Source organism: Triturus cristatus, chromosome 10 (genome assembly GCF_964204655.1).
Source record: "Triturus cristatus chromosome 10, aTriCri1.1, whole genome shotgun sequence".
Lineage (NCBI taxonomy): Eukaryota > Metazoa > Chordata > Amphibia > Caudata > Salamandridae > Triturus > Triturus cristatus.
Genome location: NC_140593.1, coordinates 131,023,761 through 131,045,631, shown reverse-complemented (window position 1 = coordinate 131,045,631; position 21,871 = coordinate 131,023,761). Strand labels below are relative to the sequence as shown.

Sequence of the window (21,871 nt, the reverse complement as noted above, 5' to 3'; positions counted from 1 at the left end):
ACCAACGGGAGGAGACTATACCAATTGCATGGTAAACAGTCACGACATTTCAGAATTTTGAAATCTGGACTTTATTTTTTTATATTTCTTATATTTTTAAAATGTTAACTTTCTAAACGGTACATTTAATATATATCATACAGTAATGAATACATATATTAAATAAACATGTTTTAGGAATTCATACAGCAATTTACAATATTCATTAATATTAATATGGTGTTACGTTACTGATTTTGTTTTACAACCAGTTAAAGTTTTCTTTTTAGGGACTACTTATTTATTCTACTTTATGTGCATTGAAGGGTGAAATCGATATTTTTGTTTGCCTCTTGACATTTCATCATTGGTGTTAGATTTCCATTGGGATAATTGAATTAATTTGATGTTTAATGATAACAAATTTTAGTAAATGTTTGGTGTTTCATATGACTTCAATTATTTAACATATTAATGCCTGCACATTCAGTGGATTTCATATTATTTTTTGTGTGAGTACTATTCCTTTAGGTACTTTACAGCTGCTTCACACGGTAATGTGATACTGTAGATAGCATGCAAATTTTTTAATTTTGACTGTCCATCACGTTTGTAACATTAATTTAGTTATCGATTGGTGATAGTTATTTACTTAAATTTAGTTTTCCAAAACCGTCAATAATTTTGTTAGTTTCCTAATGGGAATAGTTCTTTGGGTTTATTATTTTGTTAATTACTTCATCTGTATTCGATTAAGTATCCAATGTCATTTTTATATTTACAGTTTTTATTATCATACACAATATATTACTTAGCAATAATATATTATTAGGAATATTGAAATATTTAGCCAGATTAACTACTAATTAACCTTACTTACTTTAGTTGTGCAATGGGGTTAGTTAATTCTTTGCCTTTAAGTATCCAGTAGCTTCACTGAATTATGTTAAATTGGAATGGAAAGAATAATTTCTATCCATTTATTCTTAACATTTTTATATATATATATTTATTGATTTTCGGAATGTTAAAAAACAAAATCGCAATATTTAATGTTACACGGCTTTCTAGATTTAAATAATATTGTTTTGTAAATAATACATTTGGTATGTTTATCTATCTATCAACACTTTTAAACATTTATTGGAGTAGTAGGGAGTTGACATTGTACATTAGTTAACGATGTGCCTCTTTACAAGGTCAATTTGTGAGCGTTAGATTTCAGGTCTGAGTCATTCGGAGTTACAGGTTATGTTTCAATGCCGCATTAATATGCAGGTTATCGAAAGATAAACAGGAAGGTTAATTATGTACAATTTCAACTGGGTTAAGTAGACCTTGTACAAGTCAGAGGCCTTACCGTATTTGCTAAGCTCCATGTTTTTGCTGTTGTTTTTACAATGTTGTTTTCCATTATGCTTTCTATGGTGGGCTTTAATACATGAAAAACCTTTGGAAACCTATCCCTGTGTGCCGCTACCTGTTCCCTCCATTCTCCATGCGCCCTATGTTTGTTGTTGTTATAATTCCTGCACTGTGTGGCAGGTACCCCTATCCGGACACAGAATCCACAGTTTGGGAAAGGGAGTGGGATCTTCCATTGACTCAATGTCGGTACATGAGACACCACTTCTATTGTTGGCCAGTGCCCTCACAGATTTGGACGTAATCCTACAGGTTGCCCTGATGCTGCGCACACTGGAACTTCAGGGCCCACTTCAGAGCCTGCATATGCCATCTGGATGCAGGCCACGAGCCCCATCAGCCTCAGGCTCATCAGGACAGAAAAGCGGGACAAGGGCAGAAAGATCGGAATTATAGCCAGAATATCCCGGAGTCGCAGTTCAGTAGGATACAGCCTAAAACACATTGTGTCCATAAGCGCTCCCATTAAGACGAACTTCTGAAAGCAAATAAGTTGCAATTTTGGCATGCAGATTCACAACCACAGCAAATGCAGGAGGTCAGCCTTAGTCTGGAGGGGGGAAATGCAGTCTGGGGCAAGCCCGGATTCAACAGCCAGTCATTGAGATAGGGGAAGACTTCAACCCCAAATCTGCGCAGATGTGCTGCAAACACCGCCAGCACTTTTGTGAACAGAGGGCTGGTGGGAAGGCAAAAATCGAGCATGGTCAAATGAAACTGCTCGTGGGCTACCATGAAACGGCGATAACGCCTTTGGACCTGTAGTTATATGAAAATAAGCATCCTGCTTGTAAAACACCACCATCCAGTCTTGCAGGTCAAGGGCAGATAAGACTTGGGCTAGCATCAACATTTTTTACTTCTCCTTCATGATGAAGCAAACATGGTGTTGAGGTGGTCCAAAATAGGCCACAGGTCCTTGTTCAACTTTGGGACCAGAAAGTATTGTGAATAACTTCACACATTAATGCTGCCGTCGGAACGCGCCCGATGGCCCTATTGGCTAAGAGGGCCACACATTCCTGTTTAAGTACGTTGTGATTCCCGACATGCAGTGAAACTGAGATGGCATTGCTGGAGGGGTAGTCTCGTAGGGAGTAGCCACTCTGGGACTATTTGTAAAACCCACCTTTCCAAAGTAAAGGGACACCAGTTTGGGAGTTGACAGCGAATCCTGCCGCAAACTGTACTTTGGTGGGCATAAAAGACCTGAATCAGAAGGTTTGGAGGCAGTGGTGGCTTTGGTGGAGGTGAAATCACACGCTCACTGTACCCCTGACACGTCTCGCCAGATCCAACTTGCGCAGACGCGCTGAGACTGTTGCTGCGCATGCCTGTGCCTCGTAAACAAACATTTTGGGCACAATTCCATCTGACTAAAAATGATTGAAAAGCAAATGTTTCAGGAGGGCGCTTGGCCAAAAGGATCAAGGACTTGGGCCTTGGCCTGCGAGTTTTTCAACTGGTCCAAAACACTATCTGCTTTGTTGTCAAAAATGCGATTGCTATCAAAGGACATTTACATAAGAAAGTTCGGGACATCAACATAAAAAATTGTAGTCCTCATCCGGGACTTATGACAGACCAACAGTGTTGTTGAAATTGCTGTGCACATCTTCTCTCCTGTGTCTAGGCCACAAATAATAGTGAACTTGTCTGCAACCCTCCCTTCAATTTCTGTGCTAACTGTTCAAGCCTCCTCTGACATTCAGGCAGCACTTGCGACACTGTATCACACACAGATTGGAAATAACGTCCCAAGAGGCATGCACAGTTCACAGACCAAAACCCTAAACTTGAAAGAGGAAAATTCTTCTTACCCAATTGCTCAATTTGCTAGTATTATCTGTCCGGGGTGGTCGAAGGGAAGGTTCTTGTGTACGCAGAGGTTTGGAATATAAAGCTCTCAGGGGTATTGTGTTTTTAGAGGAAAATGGGTTCGCACAGGGCTATGCAATGGGGTTGTGCCACGTTCCTAGCTACAGGAGCACCTGTGTTGTGCTTGGATCAGGCGCCAAAAATAACGTCCCAAAGTGCATCATTAAAACGCAGCAGCGGCAAAGCAAAGGTTGCTCTGCTCTAAAGCACTTTGGTCGTGGGTTAGTCCTGACGGCAACTGTAAGTAGCTCATGGTGGAGGTCCTCGTCCGCCCTACGCAACAAAACTGCATAACTTGCACCCTCCTACGTAGCCAAGGTAGGAGGATACAGCATGCAAAGCTCTTGAGAGATCTTCATACCACTGGCGTCCCCCAACTCCTCGGGCCAGTCTGGGTCAAACTCGCATTCTGCTGTGAGATGCTCCTCAGACTACTCCTAGGGCTCCCCACCCTCCAATAGGCTGATGGACAGGCTAAAAATAGGGAGGATGGACAAAGGGATAGAAATTCAACATCTGTGTCGGAATCAACATCGAGCAATGCCGTTCCGTCCACGTATCCACTTCCGGCCTTAGCCACATCCCCACATAATCTGGCGTTGCTGTGCAATGTCTGAAGTAGTGCTGGTATTGTCGACATCGGTTGAGGTGTCACGAGGTACACCACCGTGATCCAGCCCTGGATCCATGTTTGACCTGCAGCTCAGAAGCCCGACCCAACGCCTATTCCGTGGACCTAGCCACCTGTGGAAACATGCTACGGCCCCATTCTTTCCCGCAGTGACACAATGCGCACAGGCAGTATGCAACGAGCAAAAGCGCAAAGCTATGGCTCACAGAAATTTAGTAAATCTGTGCAGGAGTCGCCGACAGACCCGTGAAAGGCAGGTAGGCTTCCAGCCACTGTGTAGGCTCCGCCACATACAAGAGGGAAGCACCACCTGCACACCCAGCTGTGTTGCGCAACCGGTGATAGTAAGTCAGAGAGCAAAACGCTGCTTCTTCGACTACTTGCAATGCTTCGTCTTACTTTAACACAATTGTGAATACTTGATCCCGCTGAACGACGGTGTTGGCTGCGTGACTGGTCCCTTGACCTCACACAAGACCAGGACATGCAACGGCGCGTAGCCGACTGCCGGACTTCTGGCAACTTTCGGTGCCGTTCCCACTAAGTCTTCGTCGCCATGGCCTGGCAGTCGGGCCACAAAGTGGGGTCGTGGTCGTGTCACATGATTCAAAGACACATGCAGTGCTGGTCAGTCAACGACATCATGCGATGACAGTCCCCGCAGGACTTGAAGCCTGTCATCCACAGTGCACCAGGAGTCCATCCACTTGGAAAACAGATATAAAAATCATTGAAAAAACTCAAGTTAATAAGTGACTGGTGGGACAAGCGCTCCAAATCTGCGCTGTGTTGAAATAGAAGAACAAGTTACTTTCCTTTGGTAACGATGTATCTGTAAGAAACATTAGTTAGTTAGATTACTCACCTTAGAATATCCCCAGGCGTCACACTGGATCCGGAAGATTTTTCGTCAGAAATACCCCTTGTGCGTCGCTCGGCCTCGTCTGCGGCTCCGCGTCTGTCGTTTGCATCGTGCGCCGGAATGACGTCGTCGGAGTACTTAGACGCCGCCCTCGCTCGCTTACGTCAGTTCTTGTACATAGCTTTCCGCGCCAGGAACGCAGAGCCATGCAAGAGACAGACACTGGTGCCAAAAAATGCTAGTGGCCTGAAAGGGATAACCTTAACCCTAGATGTCCGTTCGCAGAACGGGGAGGATGGGTGGGTTGGTGAGGAATCTTAACTAACTAATGTTTCTTACAGATACATCGTTACTGAAGGTAAGTAACTTGTTCATCTGAAAGAAACACGTTAGTTAGATTCCTCACCTTAGAATAGATACCCAAGCAATACCAACCCCGGTGGTGGGTCTGCGAACCAAGACCACACCAGAAACTCCTGGAGGACAGGACGGCCAAAGAAGCCATCCCTCTGTACTTGCCTGTCTAGGCAATAATGCCTGGCAAACGTATATAGCGAAGCCCACGTTGCCGCCTGACAGATGTACTGCAAATGGACTCCCCGTCCCAAAGCAGTAGTAGCCGCTGTGGCCCGAGTAGAATGGGCGCGTAGCCCAATATGAGGGTCCTTTTTTGCCAAGGAATAACACATTTTGATGCACAAAACAGCCCACCAAGAGATGGTCCGTTAGTGCACAGCTTTCCCCTTCTTAGCACCCACGTATCCAACGAAAAGTTGGTCGTCCACCCAGAACTGTTTTGTGCGGTACAGATAAAAGGAGAGCGCACGTTTTGGGTCCGGACAGTGGAGCCTCTCCTCCTCTTTGGAAGGATGCGGAGGCGGAAAGAAGGTGGGCAAGATGAAAAGGGGTCAACACTTTTGGAAGAAAGGAAGGACGAGTCCGAAGGACAACCTTGTCCGGATGAACAGATAGAAAAGGAGGCTTTGATGATAGAGCCTGGAGCTCACTCACTCGTCTAGCTGAGGTGGTGGCTACCAGAAAAGCAGTCTTAAGCGTCGGAAGACGAAGAGGACAATTATGAAGAGGCTCAAAGGGAGCGCACAACAGTAATGTGAGAACAAGATTCAAGTCCCACTGAGGCATTATAAAAGGGACAGGAGGGAACGTGTGATTAATGCCTTTAAGAAAGCGTGTAACTACAGCTGACTTGAAAAGACAAGGCTGATCAGGAAGCCGTAAGAAGGCAGAAATTGCAGCAAGATAACCTTTTAAGGTGCCCAAGGCAGAGCCCTGCTGGGCCGAAGAAAGAGGAGAACCTCAGAAAGAGGGGCGGAAAGGGGATCCACAGCCTTTGCTGTGCACCATTCCACAAATTTTTTTCCACCGGCAGGCTTATACCGACTTTGTGGAGGGACGCCTGGCTGCCAGAATGATATCACAGACTTCAGGAGGAAAGTCAAATGGCATCAACTGCCGCCGCTCAATCTCCACGCATGGAGGTGGAGGCTGGACAGGTTCGGGTGGAGGACCGTCCCCTGCTGCTGCGACAGAAGATCCTCCCGAAGGGGCAGACGTATCGGAGGATCGGTCAACATACTGAGTAGCCTGGGATAACAGTACCTTCGTGCCCAGTCCGGAGCCACCAAGAGGACTTGTGCCCGGTCGTGCATGATCTTCTTCAGCACTCTGGGCAGAAGTGGTATAGGCGGAAAGGCGTACAACAGACCGCAACTCCAGTCGCGACGAAAAGCGTCGCCGAGCGAGTGCCGCTTTGGAAATTCCAACGCGCAGAACTGCGGACATTACGCGTTCTCTTTGGTGGCGAATAGATCTAACCAAGGCTCTCCCCACTGCTGAAAGAGACATTGCGCCACTTAGGAGTTCAGACACCATTCATGATCCATCATGCAACGCCGGCTGAGTTCGTCTGCCCTGGCGTTCAGAGAGCCCGCCAGATGTTGAACCACTAGGGTGACGCCCTGGTGTTCCAGCCATGTCCAGAGGTGCAGAGCCTCCTGACAAAGGGTCCACGACCCCACCCCGCCCTGTTTGTTGCAATACCACATGGCGGTGGTGTTGTCCGTGAAAACCTGCACGACACTTCCCCTGACAGAGGGAAGGAAGGCTTTCAGTGCAAGTCGTATCGCTCTCAACTCCAACAGGTTGATGTGGAGACGAGACTCCGCTGGAGACCAGAGGCCTCTGATCTCCGCCTCTCCCATATGGCCACCCCATCCCAGGAGGGACGCATCCGTCACTACGACATGCTCCGGTTGGGGAAGGGAGAGGCTCTTGCCCGTGACCCAATCGCTGTCCGTGAGCCACCACTGCAACTGCTGTGCGGTGCCCTCCGAGATCAATACATGGTCGGACAGGTTGCTGTGATGCTGTGCCCACTGAAACTTCAGGTCACACTGCAGAGCCCGCATGCGACGTCTGTCGTCATGCACTAGTAGGATGCAGGAGGGCATCAGCCCCAGAAGCCGCAACACTAGCCTGACCAAAACCCAGGATAGAGGCCGAAAGATGGCAATCAGGGCATGAATATTCCAGACCCGCTGTTCCGGTGGATAGACTCTGAACTGCGCCGAATTGATAACCGCTCCGATGAAGAGGAGCTTCTGAGAGGGGCTCAGGTGTGACTTCGGCACATTGATGGAAAACCCCAGCAAATGCAGGAGATCTGCTGTAGTCTGGAGGTGGGAGACGACTTGCTGGGGCGATCCCGCCTTCAACAACCAGTCGTCGAGATAGGGGCAGACTGTAAGCCCTCATCTGCCCAGATGAGCTGCAAACACCACCATCACTTTTGTGAACACCCGAGTGGCACTGGTGATGCCGAAGGGGAGCACGGTGAACTGAAAGTGCTCCTGACCCACAGTGAACCGCAGGTAACGCCGATGGGCCAGCAGCACGGGTATGTGAAAATAAGCGTCCTCCAAGCCTAACACTACCATCCAGTCTACAGGATTGAGGGCAGCCAGAACCGGAGCTAGCATGAGCATCTTGAACCGCTCCTTCATAAGCAAGGCGTTGATGCTCCTGAGGTCCAAGATAGGTCGTAGTCCCCTTTGCCCTTCTTGCGAACCAGAAAGTAGTGGGAATAGCAACCACGACATACTTCAGGCCCAGGAACGCACTCGACGGCCTCTTTTGCCAAGAGGGCCGTAAAATCCTCCCGCAGCAGATTCAAGTGATCCTACGACTTTTGGTGGTATTGCGGTGGCATGGCTGGAGGGTTCGTCTCGAAGGGGAGGGAGTAGCCCCTTTGGACTATTTGCAGCACCCACCTGTCCGAAGTGATGGTATGCCACTGGAGCAAGTGATGGCGAACTCTTCCGCCCACTGGCGAGGAATGGTCCGGAAAGCTCGGACTCGGAAGGCTTGGAGGCGGATGCTGCCGGGGTGGATGTGGGCTGACCGCGTCGTCCTCCAGAAACGCCTCGGCGGAAACCACGTACGCACGCAGGTTAGTTCTGTGGCTGGTGGCTATGCGGACGTGAGGAGGCGCCTCTTCCTTGGTCACGAAAGGGGCGAAAAGCGGAGGGTTGCGACCGCGGGTACAAGAGGCCCAAGGACTTGGCCGTAGCCCAGGAGTCCTTAAAGCGATTCAACGCACTGTCCGCTTGCTCACCAAAAAGGCGACTGCCATGAAAGGTCATGTCCATGAGAGTGCTCTTGACATCCCCTCAAAAGGACGTGGACCGCAGCCAGGCGTGACGTCTAAGCGCCACCGTTGTAGAAATCGCCCTACCCAGCGAGTCCGTAGTGTCAAGCCCATATCGGATTGCATGTCGTGCTGCATCCCTCCCATCGGCCAGAGCCTGGGTAAGTCGTGTCCGGGCCTCCTACGGGCACAGGGGCAGCACTTCCTCCACCGTATCCCACAAAGAGTGGAAATAACGGTCCAAGAGACAGGCGGTGTTTAAAGACCGCAGGCCCAAACTAAGGGAAGAGAACAGCTTTTTGCCAAACTGCTCCAGTCTCTTGGAGTCTCGGTCCGGTGGAGCGGTCGGGATGGAGGATTGGGAAGTAGAAGCCTGGATAACCAGACTCTCGGGGGTGGGTTGTTGGGACAGAAAACTGTGGTCGCCCCGATCAGGGTGCTGGCAACGTTCCTATCCACAGGAGGAACTGTGGAGGTCTTTCACAAGGTGCCCTGCAGAACGTCAGTGAGGGCCTCATTGAACTGCATCAGAGGCTTAGTGGAGCTTGCTGCAGATTGAAGCACCTCAGTGAGGATGTTAGTCCTCACAGCCACGGCAGGCAGCTCAAGCCCAAGGGCTGCGGCCGCCTTGCTCAGCACCACAGAGAACGCTGCACCCTCCTCCAAAGCCACAGTCGGAGAAGAGGTGAAGCCAGTGTCTGGCGAGGTATCCAGACCACTGCCCTCCCCCATTTCATCTGCCCATTCCTGTGAAAGCTGAGACTGAACAGCCATAGGGTCCTCGAACCCCTCACAGTCGCCCCCGTCATCCGATTTGTGATAAACAGGAGGAACGTTTTGAGTCGGACGATAGAGATAATGTGTCTCAAGCGGCGTCGGCCGACGCCGCACCGGCGTCGGGTCCTGAACATGGCTGAACTGAGGCTCGACTTTGACCGGAGTCGGCGCCGGTGGTACCGGTGTCGGCGCATGCGGAGGAGGCGTGATGAGGTCGACCGGCGTTGACGGGGGCCCAGGCATTGGCCCCGTGGGGACCTGCGGCGTCGGGACCGTAGTCTCCCACGGCGCCGGGGCCAAATCCGGCGGCGCGCAAGGTCGCACAGTCGAGTCCGCGGGGCCCGAAGGCGTGCCTCATGGCTGAGAGGAAGGCACTGACCTCCGCCGGCGTCGCGTCAGTCTCAGGGACCGGCGGGTATGGGGACGTGCGCGGCGCCTGTGGCTTCGACGGAGCCACGGTGGTGGAACTACCCTGACCCTCGGCCGAGGCGCGCGACCGGCGAGGGGAGTCCGAAGAGCGGTGTCGCCTCTTGGACTTCTTAGAATGTTTGGACTTACCCGAGGACTTCGAGCCCGACGAGCGATGATGATGTCGACTGCGGCTCCGCGACCGATCCTTGGACCTCCTCTTGGACCGGGATCGAGCGGGGCGCGGAGCCGAGTGGCGAAGCTCGAGAAGCTTGCGGGACGGCTTCCGCCTAGCTTTCGATGTCAGGGCTTGGCAGTCTGAACACGACTTCGCGTCGTGGTCGAGTCCCAAACAGTAGAGGCACCGGCGGTGGTTATCTGTCACCGACATCAGTCGGTGGCAATCTTCGCAAGCCTTGAAACCAGGCATCCTACCGGCACCAGATGTCGAAGACAGGATCAAAAAGGAACAAAAAGATTTAGTCAAAAAAGACTAAAAGGGGAATCTCTCCCGGATCGGCGCTTACTGGCGCGGAAAAAATAAGAACTGACATCAGCGCGCGAGGGCGGCGTATAAGTACTCCGACGACGCCATTGATACGCGCACGACGCCAACGACGGACGCGGAGCCGCAGACTACGCCTAGCGACGTGCAAGGGGAATTTCTGACGAAAAATCTTCCGGATCCAGTCTGACGCCTGGGGATATTCGAAGGTGAGGAATCTAACTAACGTGTTTCTTTCAGATAGAGTTGATATAAGTGCGCAAGTCCGGCGTATAAGTAGCATACGCTACGTCATCACTGCGACCACAACCACACAGACTGACGCGGAGCCGCAGGACGCCAACATTCTGACAAGCAGTGTTCATGATGATGAAAATTATCCATATCCAGACTGACGCTGTGCACAATTCGAACGGAATGAATCGATCACTAAGGATTTTATTTTACTTATTACATTTTTGCAAAAATATATATTTTTTAAAATTTTTGAAATCAATAAATATAATACTAAAAGTCTGAATTGTAAATTACACAAACATTACAAAATGTTTAAAAATTTGTAAAGGAAATATTGCGTGTATAATAGTGCTTACTTTTACTTGTTTCTAAACTATGGGCCTCACTTAGATGTCGGGCGTAATCTTTCTTCCAGACATTGTTTTGGATTCATGAACAAACATAATGCCTGCCCAACAACAACAATTACAAAGCTTCCAAACAACATTTGTAGGGACTTCCATTGAATACTATCGGATCCCCTTTTTCGACCATCAATACTGGCTCCCATGGGTGAAATAATCACTTGAAAACCTTTCACCCTGTCGTTGTACTTTTCTTGTTCGTACAGAGCAATTTGTAAATGCTGTCTGAATCTTACATCCTTTTATCTCAGCTGTAAACACAGGCCATTGCCTGCTAGCATTCCGCTTTCAAAGATTCGGATAATACCAATGCCTTTCGTAACATACTTTGACAGTTCGTACAATTTCCAGCCGTCGTAATTTGTTGTTTTTCAAAACTGTTTTAGTAATTTTACAATGCGGGTTGGAAATGGGATTCAAGGTAATCAGATGACGTTCAGAGACTTTGCTTACAGTATGGTAATCGGGGACTTAGTGACATGATGTTAGTGAAATTGCGGAAATGGCAGCAAGAGTGCGTCAACAATCAGCTATTACTAGTAACAGTTTGTTTCTAATTACTATAGGATTAATATTTATTCAAATATAAGTTTGTTCTTTAAATTTTTGATAGTATGAACATGCTCATGTTTGTGGTCGGGAAGCAAGGTTACCAGACTTACTTCGTTGTGACTATTTGTAATACACATGTTTTATTACATCTAAATTGTTATTAATTCATATTTTTTTTTCTTCTCATGCTTACTCATTGTCTAATATTTTACTATAATAATCTAAAAAAGACAATGTGGGAAACCGCTACAACACTACTATTTGGTGACGATATTTAATTTATAAATGCCTAGTGTGTGAATTTGATTATTAATATTTACAAATTATTAATACAACATGCTTACTTGTAGAATGTTTTGTAAAGTAAATGACAAGTAACATCAAATTTACTAAAAATTTGGAATTACATGCTAATCTCAAAATCCGCAATAGTATTCAAATAATATAGGCTTCAGGATTAGGTGCATATTGCAAAGGCTGCTGTTACCCCTGTTATGGGCAAACACAAACTCACTTTTCTACAGTTTCTGATTTTGTTGGACGACTCGGAAAAGGCTATGGGGCATGGATGTTAGAAATAATATAACGGCTACTGCACATTAACCAACTTCTTTGTATATATTAATCTACAACTGCCTTACCAATTGGTAGAGGTATTTACCAATAACCTTATCCCTTAGGCCCGTGGTATAAAAATCTAGCAGTCTGAACGTTACTCATGATTTCTGTTGGACCACCACGATGGCATGTTGTTTGAGGTCCACATTACATCAAAATGAGGGTCACAGTGTTTAAAAAATTTGAAGGTGATCATGACATAAAACTTTTTCTTATTATAATACTGCTACATTACTCTTTCGTTATAGTATGCTAGTGTTAGGTTCAAATTGTTTTTTGTTTTTTTTACGCAGGTAATCATTTAAATACTTGTGTCATGGGATATATATATATATATATATATATATATAAATATATATAAAAAAAACACTAAGATTAAAATAATTTCTTTTCACAAAATTACATAACTTAAAACAAGATTTTCAAACAAATAATAGAGCTTGCAAAAATTGGAGAACAGATTTTGGTGTTGGTCTGAATTGCCTCCAACACACACCATCTCAACGTCTGACCGAGCCATCAAAAGACCTTTGGTTATAAAAAAAAAAACATAGGATGTGACCACACATGGTGCAGTTCAAAACTCACAAGTAAGGGACAGATTTAGATCTCGTTGTGATCGGCTGAGAACAACTGTCTGAGCCCTACAGACAGATTATTATCGTGTCGTGCGGATTCCTTCCTGACCAAGCCATTCCGATGGGCTCCATCGGAAAGGAATCCCACACGTATTTCCAGATTGTGGTCAACAGCCTCGGCCGTGTATGCCGTCTGCAACTCCCTCAGTACTACCCCTGCCGCCTCTTGCAACCAAGGGATTTCAATGGCATTTTTTCTCAGATTTTTATTTTTTGGATTTGAGGCACAAAAAGGCAGTCGAGAACTGTCTTTGTGTGTGAGCCTGCCTAATGGGGCACATAAAGTGCACCTCAGTGGATCTTTGTAACTGGTTGCATGCACCTTAGGGTTGCCGAACACATGGTGCATGGATGAACTGCTCCCCTGCTTTTAACGATGCATGAATTCATTCCATTCTGCTCGGAATGCATGCATGCATTGTGTTGTATACGATTGCAAGCGAACCCTGTTCTGCCGCATCCTACTAGCAGTGCTGTAATTGACAACAGCAGGTTGGTCGGTTATGGCTCATGACCAATGTTGGACGTACATGAGTATGTCCGACATTGGAATATGCCCCTAGGTATGATACTTTATTCTACGTGCTTACACAGTATTCAGCACAAGCACACATAGTCAAATGTGAATTGGTGTTAATTAATGCACTATGGGGAGAGAGGTGATTGCAGCTCCTCTATGGAGACAAGTGTTCCTGTCTTCAATCATCTCGAAAATTGGTTTTTGACGATGGGACCATCCATAGCTATCTCCAACCTTCCGACAAACCTGTACTTCCTGCATTTTGTCTGGTTCGTTATAAACTTGCTGAAGTCGCAACTGCCTCCCGCTCAGACGCTTCCTTTCATCCTAGCAGTTCTGCACACTGTGCAGTTTCAGGCTTATCGTACAAATCATCCATTACAGGATATTTTGGCTATGATACTGATCTTTGAACATTGATCTTGGATTTAGAAAGCGTTTTGCCAGCATTGCACAGTATTCTACTCGCTCCCTTAGAAGCGCTGCTTACTTTAGCTGATACTAGGAATTACCATCGTTTAATATAGCATTTTAATCGCCGATTTTTAAAACTTTTAAAACTTGTCTAAATTGTTATTTCCACACTGTTAGCACTCAGCATACCTCCCCAGCTCCTTGCATTTATTTTACACCGCTTGTAGAAGGTCTCAGCTGACCTTAGGGCTGAAACTCGATCTATAGGGATAACATCCCCTACGGCGGCCATCTTAGGTGGGAGGCGACAGCAGTGAGAGCGCTCTAGCTCTCCACTACTTAAGGAGCCCCAAGGAAGCAGGCTTGTGATTTAGAAAGCGTTTTGCCAGCATTGCACAGTATTCTACTCGCTCCCTTAGAAGCGCTGCTTACTTTAGCTGATACTAGGAATTACCATCGTTTAATATAGCATTTTAATCGCCGATTTTTAAAACTTTTAAAACTTGTCTAAATTGTTATTTCCACACTGTTAGCACTCAGCATACCTCCCCAGCTCCTTGCATTTATTTTACACCGCTTGTAGAAGGTCTCAGCTGACCTTAGGGCTGAAACTCGATCTATAGGGATAACATCCCCTACGGCGGCCATCTTAGGTGGGAGGCGACAGCAGTGAGAGCGCTCTAGCTCTCCACTACTTAAGGAGCCCCAAGGAAGCAGGCTTGTGATTTAGAAAGCGTTTTGCCAGCATTGCACAGTATTCTACTCGCTCCCTTAGAAGCGCTGCTTACTTTAGCTGATACTAGGAATTACCATCGTTTAATATAGCATTTTAATCGCCGATTTTTAAAACTTTTAAAACTTGTCTAAATTGTTATTTCCACACTGTTAGCACTCAGCATACCTCCCCAGCTCCTTGCATTTATTTTACACCGCTTGTAGAAGGTCTCAGCTGACCTTAGGGCTGAAACTCGATCTATAGGGATAACATTCCCTACGGCGGCCATCTTAGGTGGGAGGCGACAGCAGTGAGAGCGCTCTAGCTCTCCACTACTTAAGGAGCCCCAAGGAAGCAGGCTTGTGATTTAGAAAACGTTTTGCCAGCATTGCACAGTATTCTACTCGCTCCCTTAGAAGCGCTGCTTACTTTAGCTGATACTAGGAATTACCATCGTTTAATATAGCATTTTAATCGCCGATTTTTAAAACTTTTAAAACTTGTCTAAATTGTTATTTCCACACTGTTAGCACTCAGCATACCTCCCCAGCTCCTTGCATTTATTTTACACCGCTTGTAGAAGGTCTCAGCTGACCTTAGGGCTGAAACTCGATCTATAGGGATAACATCCCCTACGGCGGCCATCTTAGGTGGGAGGCGACAGCAGTGAGAGCGCTCTAGCTCTCCACTACTTAAGAATACGGTCGCTCTCCGCGCTAGCGGACGCGCTTTGCGGAAGCGCCTCGTTCAGCGCGGAGTCACGCCGAGTCAGCCCGTCTGCGCCCGTCCGCGCTGAGGACGGGCTGCAGGACGGGCTGTCCCTCATTATTATGCCCTTCGACAATCAGACTCAGGGTGGTCGTAAGTACATCTACTCTTCCACGACATTACTGTCTTTTCGACCTTGTACCCCTATATCTTGTTCCTTGTGCATTCTGCCTTGCCATTATTTCACTTGTGCTGGTTGTGGCTTCACTACTGGTAAAATGCAGCTCTCCAAGACACAGCAGAGCGTTAAGCACTATAGGGGAAAAAGAAAGCCCACCAAGGGCCCTATCACCTCCCCGTCCCCTCTCCATTTCTGGAGCCTAAATTGTAGATCGCTCCCTAGGAACAAACTAAACATCTTCGATTTTATCACTGAGGAATCACCTGACGCTCTGTTCCTGACCGAGACTTGGATTCAGGCCAGCTCGGGTCCGGACATTGCCGCAGCCGTCCCTCCTAACTATGTTGTGCTGCATCAGGACAGACCCTTAGGTAAAGGTGGTGGAATTGCAATCATTTATAAATCTATCTATCAATGTAAACTGGAACCTCTACATCTCCCAGGTAGTGAGGCTGCACTGTTCAAATTGACGATTAATCCTCGAATGATGCTCTCCGGTCTGCTAATTTATCGGCCGTCCGGAAATGCCGCACCTTGGATTCCCTCACTTATTGATTGCTTATCAGCAACACTACTAAAATCTAATAATTTCACCATTCTTGGTGATTTAAACATTCACTTCGATGATGTCAACAACCCCCTCAATAAAGTCCTTCTTTCTGACCTTGAGGTTTTTAACCTCAAACTCTGTAATTCTGGAGCCACTCATAATGCTGGCCATCTTTTGGATCCAATCATCTCTACTCTCTCATTTGACTGTACCCACTCTGCCCGCCCGCTTGCCTGGTCTGATCACTATGCGGTTCACTTTGTACTACCACCTGCTTTATACTCTGCCAGGGTCCATGCGGATGAAATTAAATCATCGTATCGCTGGGACAAACTCAATATAGCCGATTTTAACCTGCGTCTAACTGAGTCTATTCCATCCTCCATCAATACTGACCAGAATCTGAATGTTTCCATCTCTGATTGGCTGACAGATGCAGTATCGACTCTTGTCCCTCAATCCAGGAGCAAACATAGATCCTTGCGCCCACCAGCACCCTGGTATTCAGAGGAGCTGAAAATCCAACGCTCCAAATGCAAAGCCCTGGAGAGGAAATGGAGGGCATCCTATTCAGCTTCCTCTAAAGTGATCTACAAAGAAGAATTAAAACTCTATCATTCAAACTGCAAACGTGCTAAGGCCTCCTACACTGTTTCCACAATCACTTCAGTGCAAAACTGTCCCCGAACTCTTTTTGCCACAGTTAAAAAACTCACAGGAGCTGATACTGTCCCCGCACTGCCGGCTTTAGATGCCACACAATGTAATGCCATTGCAGACTTTTTTGTATCTAAGGTTGAGGGCATCCATCAATCTCTTGCTTCCCTTCCCTCTCCAACTGATTCCTCTCTACACGGTCCGTATTGTAATACCTCCACCTCCCCCACTGAGTTTATTTACAACTGGACACCATTTGACGACTCTTCTTTCCTATCCTGCTTAAAAAGCATCAGGTCTGGATCTCCGCGGGACCCAGTCCCCATGAAGATACTCAAACAACTTGACCTTGAACCACGAAGATTCCTAATGAGGCTATTAAACGTCTCGCTCACCGAATCTCGAGTGGAACAGGACTGGAAACATGCCATGGTCGTCCCCCTGCTTAAAAAATCTGGTGCTGACATCACAAATCTTGCCAACTTCAGGCCTATATCCCTGCTGCCAGCCTGTTCTAAAATCCTAGAACGCCATGTTAACACCCAGCTTAATGAGTTTGTTGATAACATGGGATATCTCCATCCGTCCCAATCAGGCTTTCGCGCTAATTACTCCACCGAATCCGCACTCCTAGGGGTAACTGAGCGACTCCGACACGGTATCGATGGCGGTGAGACCTTTGCGCTGATTCTTCTTGACTTAAGCGCTGCTTTCGATACCGTGTCCCACTCCATCCTATTGGAGTCTCTCGGTTCCCTCGGTGTTGCTGGATCTGCGCTCGCCTGGGTGTCCTCATTTCTTAATGAGCGCACCTTTCAGGTTTTCTCAAACAAAGCTGAATCTGCGATTCATTCCTCTGCCTACGGCGTCCCCCAAGGGTCTATATTGAGCCCTCTGTTGTTCAATATTTACATCAGACCACTTGCTTCCATCGTAGAGGACGCCGGTCTGTCTATATACTCATACGCAGACGACACGCAGATTGTGTTCTCTTTGTCTAGCAGCAGGGCTCAGGACACCTCTGCCCTCAAAATCGGCCTCTCTCGCGTTGCAGCTTGGATGCAAATGCATCTGTTAAAGCTCAACGGAGACAAGACCGAGGTGATCATACTAGGCAAACAAAAAGATCTCTGGGGTCCACGACATTGGCCCAGTGACATGGGTCCTCTGCCTACCCCCGTGCCTGTTGCTCGCAACCTCGGTGTCCTAATCGACGACAAACTCTCGATGAGGCAGCAGGCAACTAAGGTCGCTGCGATCTGCTTTAACACCCTTCGCTGGTTGCAAAAGATCATATGGATGCTGCCTGAGTCCACTCGTAGAACTGTCGTACAGGCCCTTGTGATGTCCCATATCGACTATGGCAATGTGCTTTATCTAGGAGCAGATAAAGCTACAATCAATAAACTCCAGGTTGTACAGAACTCAGCCGCCCGCCTGCTGCGTAATGTCCCAAGGAGAATGTCCGCAATGCAGGCTCTACGTGACCTCCATTGGTTAAAAATCTCGGATCGAGTGGCCTTCAAAACTTTGTGCATCCTCTTCAAAATTCGCCAAGGCTCCGCTCCGGCCTACTTGCACAATCTTGCGCAGCCATATCAGCCTGGCCGCCTTTTGAGGTCATCCAACAGTGGCAATCTTGTGATTCCCAGAATCCGACTGGCAAAAATGGGAGGCCGTTCATTCGCATATCTGGGCCCCAAGATGTGGAATGCTCTCCCAATGGCGCTTAAAACAGAAACCAGTCTTCTGGCTTTCCGCAAAAAACTGAAGACCCTCCTGTTCTAGTTCCAGATTCCTCCGGTCTAGTGTCTCCCTCTTGCAATTACTTGTTTTCCGATTTCTCCTCCAGTCTATCCCTGGCGCCGGGAAACCCACTGCGGGTAGCTGCGCGCAATATAAGTTCAATAAAATAAAATAAATTTAAAAGATAATGATTCTCGTGCTGTTCATTCTCCTGCAGCCAGCTTGTGTACAATGCCAAATTCCACAGTTAGGGTCAGGAATGTGACCTTACGTTCAAAATGGAACAGCTTCTGTCTAAAAACACCAACCTGGATTACTTATTTGATGTTATTTCTTTACCTGTACAGTCTGTTAAAAAATTGCTATTTGGTCAGACGCAGAACACTTTTATTTCACAAACCATATGTCACAGTATTTTGGGATGCTTACCTTATGGCATGTGGAGGCCATGTGTGACAGTTGGTTTGCAGAGGATGCTTATCCCCGGTGGAAGCCAACCTCCATATTACCTTTTTGGATCACCTCACAATATTGTTGTTTAGAAAAGCCTTTTTGCATGGTAGGCTGGTTCTTGTATTCACATACAACTTGACCGTCATGTTGTACTGCAATAATCTGGGCGACTTTGGGCGGTGAACCCTGTGTGCAGAGGCCATGTGCCTTTAGGTTTGGCTTTGAAAACATGTCTTGTCCCTGTAGGCCTAACATCTGTATAGGTTTAGTAAATACCACAGCGGACGAACGTAGCTGACGGTGCCTTGAAAAACACCATTGCATTCACCATCCGTGCAAAAGGACTCTTTCAGCGTATGGAAGAAAATTTGTTAGATCGTTTTGCCTCTGATGATACATATCAATGTATTTCTTTTGGAAGATTGAATATTGAATTTGAAGAACATTTGTCAGCAACGTTTTTCGTTGGTAGTATAGTTCACGCCTCCTTTAATCATTAACGGCCATGCCACTTCTGGCAAGAGTCTTACAAACGCTCCAGAAAGAATGGCCAAAAGTCATTCTAGGGGCGCAGAAATCTTTAGATATTCTGGTACCACAAACTGATGTCAATAAACACAGATCCTGCAATCCGACTGCCACTCATGGAGGATGTTCTGTTGCAGCAGCAGAGATTGCGGGTGTTGTTAATCTCTGCCAGAACCAGTACAACCTTTGTCAGCTTGCGTGGTGATTTGTCATTGTCAGATGTCAAGTTTCAAACCTATTTTCAGAGTTTGTGAAATTATTACGGCAACATGAGATCCCGCAACAAAATTGGTATATGACTGCAAAAGTGACAACAATTCTAAACATTGTACACAATGGGCTGTCAACCACCTATCTTACTGTATTCCAGCAATTGCCTTATTAATTATTTCTTTTTCCATCCAGTGTTCTTCTGCTTAAAATCTGAATGTCTATTTTTTTTGCCCTCTCATCTTCCCTTCACAGCACGACCAGTCACCCCTTTTAAGTGTCCTTTGGAAAAAATATTTTTGAATGTGTTAATCCAGTATTTTATCTTTTCAACATTTATTATACCTTACTTGTACATTATTTTTGTTCTCAGTTACTTTATTATCAACACCATATTTAAAAATGGGCAACTTTCCTCTTTGGTTGCTGACTATCAAATGATCTGTTTTAATGGTAATAAACCAATGCAAGTAGGATGAGTCAGCTGCAGACACCTAGCTTTGCAGACAAGGTAGTGCTCAACAAAACGTCATCCCTGCATTGTAAGGTGTTAACACATTTATGATTTGGACTTTTAAAATAAATGAAAGTTGAAAAAAATGTATATAGCGCTCTATCACCAAGCGGCTTCTTGACGCTGTAGGCCGGAGACTAAACCTGAGAAAAAGACGGGGATGAAAGAGTTTTCAAAGGGAAGGCTAGGGAGAACAAATGAGTTTTAAGTTTGGCTCGAAAATCTAAGTAAGAAGGGGTGGAACGTATAGCAAGAGGAAGTGAGTTCCAGAAAAAATGGGCAAGAGTCGAATATCTGCTGCCAACAGATTTCTTATTACGGAAACGTGGCACCTCAAGAAGGAACAGAGTGTAACAGCGAAGGTCTCGGCAGGGGACATATGCTATTATTTTAGATCCAACTAAAGCATGGTCAGTACCAGTGAGGGACATGAAAGTCAGGCAGCCTATCTTGAAAAGTGATCGTTCCCGGATGGGTAGCTAGTGCAGAGTCCTTAATACAGGCGTAATGTGACTAGATTTAGGAAGCCTATAGATGAGGCGGGCCGCTTGGTTCGGGATGAGCTGTTCATAGGCAGGAATGCCTACGAAAAGGGCATTGCTGTAATCCAGGCGGGACAAGATAAGTGCTAAAATGATGAGTTTAAGAGCTTCAACTCAAAAGTATTGTGAATTTTTGCTAATGGTTCTTAGGGCCCAAAAACATGAAGACACTACGGAACTAATCTGAGGGCGCATGGAGAGGTCTTGACTAAATTTAATGCACAGGGTTTGCACAGATGCAGAAGGTGAGGGAGGGGAACCAAGGTTAGGGGGCCAGAAAGCAGAAGACCAGGGGTTGGATGGGCCACCAAAAAGAACCAGCTCGGTCTTATCGGGGTTCAATTTCAATTGGTTGGAGTTCATCCAGTTGAATATGAACGTAAGCGTGGAGTGCACCTTGAGAATACCATCAGGTGAGGCAGAGAGATTGAAGATGAGCTTGAGGTAATCGGCGTAATTAAACGCCGTGACCTCCATATCCTGTAAAGCAACAATAATGGGTTAAATGTAGAGATTAAACAAGAGGGTAGATAGTGACGAGCCCTGGGGGACTCCGCAGGTAACGGGGTTGATGGTAGCAAGGAAGCCCTCGAGGCGAACAGCCTGAGTGCGGCAGGTTAGAAAGGAGGTGAGCCAGGCCAGGGCCGAACCCCACAGGCCGGCGCCTCCGACACGGTCGAGAAGGATGGAATGATCGACCGTTTTGAAGGCGGCAGAGAGATCGAGGTTGACTAGGGCCTGGGGGGAGTTGGTATCGGCGCTGCGCCTGAGCTCATCTACTTCCAAGAGGACAACAGATTCCGTAGAGTGAGCTGGCAGAAAACCGGGCTGATTGGTTGCTAGGAGGTGATGGGCTTCGATGTTGTTGGAGAGTGAAGTCGTAATGTGACAATCCAAAATTTGGCGTAAGAGTGGCAACAATGAGATGGGTCTGAAATTTGAAGGGACCGCTGGATCGGCACCGGGATTTTTGAGCATGGGTATGATGGTGGCAGATTTGAAAGAGTCATGTACAGAACCGAGGGTGATGGAGGTATTAAGAAGAGTAATAGGAGGTGCCGGACAACGGGAGAAAATCGCTCTTAAGATGTGTGCTGGGCAAACATCAGCAGGGTAACCCTAAGTAACTTTTCCCAGGATATAGTGGAAGACCTCAAATGGAATTGATCAATGGAGGAGGATGGCTGGGGTCGTGGGGGACAGGTAAAGGAGGCAGGTGCCAAAGGGATATTCTGTTTTATGATGGCAATCTTCTCAATGAAGAAATTGTTGAGAGCATTACACAGGGTTTGACAAGGGATGGGCCTAGAGTCAGCACTATTAGAGCCAGAGAGTTCGTGCACAATTTTAAAGATCTCTTTTTGTTTATTAGTTGCCAGATGAATTTTCGGATTGAAATATTCGTGCTATGCGGAGATAATTCACTTTTTGGACACCTGCAACAGGGCCAAATAGTGAGGCTTTGAATCGGGACAGTATTTACGGCGCCAGAGGCGCTCCGCCTGGCAAAGTGCTAGTTTTTGAGATTTTATGTTATTGGAAAACCATCTGT

At 46.7% G+C, this 21,871-nt stretch overlaps 1 protein-coding gene across 1 annotated transcript in view; it reads left to right on the top strand.

Annotated features, from left to right (window-relative positions):
• Positions 1-21,871, top strand: part of LOC146789020 (large ribosomal subunit protein eL14-like) — a 200,670-nt gene that overhangs the window by 16,913 nt on the left and 161,886 nt on the right. The gene's annotated exons all lie outside the window — the stretch shown is intronic.